The sequence below is a fragment of the Apodemus sylvaticus genome, chromosome 1 (genome assembly GCF_947179515.1).
Source record: "Apodemus sylvaticus chromosome 1, mApoSyl1.1, whole genome shotgun sequence".
In the NCBI taxonomy this organism is placed as follows: domain Eukaryota; kingdom Metazoa; phylum Chordata; class Mammalia; order Rodentia; family Muridae; genus Apodemus; species Apodemus sylvaticus.
The window spans coordinates 53,399,483-53,402,442 of record NC_067472.1 but is presented as its reverse complement, the minus strand read 5'-3'; positions in this window follow the sequence as shown (position 1 = coordinate 53,402,442).

The window sequence follows — 2,960 nt, the reverse complement described above, 5'->3', positions numbered from 1 at the left end:
AATTAAAAGTTGCATTTGTTTATCTTGCATATGTATAGGTGTGTGGTCCCCTCTGTAACAGCATGTATGTGGTGGTCAGAGGACAACTTCCGAGAGTGACTCTCTCCTATCATGTGAGTCCCGGGGATCAGATTCAGATCATCAGGTTTAACAGCAAGCACCTTTACCCCCTGAGGCATCTCGCTGGCCCTGAATTAAAATTTAAAAGCAATCGCCAGGCTGGGTGAAACAGTTCAGTTATAGAATGCGCTTGGTATGGTCAAAGCCTCAAGTTCATCTCCAGCACCAAAAAGCCACAATGGAAAGTTAACCTGAGGACACAATTCCCACCTCAAAGGGAATAAAAGATAATTTATTCTCAGCCCCCGGCCTGAGAACTGGATTCAGTGTTCACAAAATAACACTTTCTAACATTGACGGTCACGTGAGGCTTTCTAATAACAATGCAAAGAGAGAGTTGCACATCTTTCTTTTCTTTTCTTTTTTAGTCAGGGTCTCACTATGTGGTTCAGTGTTCTAGAACTTATGTACCCCAGCCTGGCCTGGAACTCACAGAGGTATGTCTGCCTCCTGAGTGCTGGGATTAAATGTGTGTGCTACTACATCCAGCTTTTCAAGGCATTTTCTAGACACAGTACTGGACATGTCAGGTGGGTAAGTTATAGCCAAGCAAGGAAAACTCTGCTGGGAATTTTACAGACAGTATCTATGACAATCTTAGGTTTGGGTTGGTAAAAACTAAAAGTCTATTAATGTGTTCCTCTTGACAGTTACCAGGATGCTAGGTCAAACACAGGAGGAGTTATTACAGGCACGGGTAGCACGCAGCTCTGGATGTACAAGGTTCTAACACTCTACAGTCCAAATGTTCTCATTAGTTCACACATCCCTATAGACTTGAGAACTCTGCTCTGGCTTTTTTCTGACTTCACAAAATCTATTCCTAAAATCTGAAAGCAAAATGTCCCTGTGCTGGGGGCACAAATGCAGAGGAACTCTTGAAAGTGACTTCACCACACAGTAGTTTCTTATCCCTGGTGAGGTTTGCTCTAGGACAAACAGCACACTAACAGAGTACTAAGTTGTCTTCAATAACATAACTTAAGAAAAAAATGTCTTTTCAATCTTCTTGGCCAGGAAAGTGATAAATAAGCCAAGTCATGGATGGCAAAAAACAAAACAAAACAAAACAAAAAAGCCAGTTTGGCTCAACACAGTAGCTAGTGTTGGTTCAAACTTCCGGAGTCTGGCCCTGAGTAGTTTATTTTAGGCGTATTTAGGCACAGCACAATTTGGTGGAAACTATTTTGGTGATAATTAACTCAATCCCATGTGCAAAACCAAGCATACATAGAGCTCCTTGGGGAATGACTTATGCAAAATACAGATCAGATGTAAAGTCAAAACTCTTTGTAAAGTCTAAAAGAGGAGGTTCTATAGGCGGACTGAAAAAATAAATTATGGTAAGGGTCTGGGAGTATCCAGTGCTGGAACAGTATCTAGACACACAGGACAAAAGTCACTAGGCTAAAGGATATGTGTCCTCCAGCCTTCTGGGCAGAAAGCACGTCTGATGAACAACCCTGTGTGCTTACTATTCCAGGTTCCTCTAGTGCATGACTGTGAGCACAAAGACCTCTGGCCATCTGTGTCCCTAATGTTAGTAAAACCCCAGTTCTATCAATTTTATTTTATATTTACATTTATATTCTATAAATTTATTTTTTGAGATATGAGTTTCTGTATAGCCTTAGTTGTCCTTGAACTAGCTCTGTAGACCAGGCTGGCCTTGAATTCAGAGATCCATCTGCCTCTCCCTCTCCCTCCCAAGTGCTGGGATTAAAGGCATGTGCTACCAGTGCCTGGCTTTCATCTTGAGATTAATGGTTTTGGCCTATAACTCCAGCACTTAGGGGATCGAAGCCGGCAGACTGCCCTAAGTCTGAGGACAGCCCGCTACAGAGTGAGTAGCAACCAAACCAGAGATACATAGCAACATGCTGTCTCCAAACCGAAAGTAATGACAAGGTAAAATAGTTCTTTGTGTGCTCCAAACCGCAAGTAATTCTTTGTGTGTGTATGCTGTGCCCATGTTACATATGCATGATCACACGTGTGTGGGCACACATGTATATGGGTGCACGTGGAGGCAAGATGTAAAATGTGTTTTAAATGTTTCTTTTAGTGTCTCCTTTTCTTACACACAGTAACCAGTTCTCTTAACTCCCTGCCAGCCCTCCTCCCAGTCTCTAGCTCAGCCCCTTCAAACATTCCTCCCACAGTTCCTCAAGTCAGCTCGAACAGTCCCTCCTCCCAGCTTCCCCCACACTAGCAGCTCCTCACTGTAACAGCTGTGCCAGCCTCTCTGCTCAGCCCCGCCTCTCCTGGCTCAGGGGTCTCCGTTCTTCACTCTGCTCACTCTCCTTTCTGTGCCATCTTCTCTTCTTCAGTCCTATTCAGTCTTCTCTCTTCCTGTATATCCAACCTGCCCTCTGACCCTACCTAACCTGCCCTCTGACCCTACTCTTCTGCCACCTGGACCTTACTCCCCCTTTCTCAGCCTCTACTGGCTTTTTATATCCTCTCCTGTTCCCAGAAGTCCCCGAAGGTCAAAGGATGAAGTCATTCAGCCAGTAGACTAGCAACTAGGGATCCTTTAGACAGCAAGGCACACAAGGTAAACCACACCACAGAGGCTGAGGTTATGGATCCTTATGTCATGGACCGATCACTCTCCACCTTACAAATTGAGGCAGGTTCTCTCTCTGAGCTAGGAGCCTGCCCATCTAGCTACTTAACCAGCTCACTTCAGAAATTTCCTACCTCTGTCTTCTGGGTGCTGGGACTACAAACGATATGTCCCACCTACTCTTTACATGGGTGCTAGGGATTGGAACTCAGTCCCCACACTTGTGTGGCCATCATTTTACACACTGAGTCATCTCCTTAGCACCCAAATA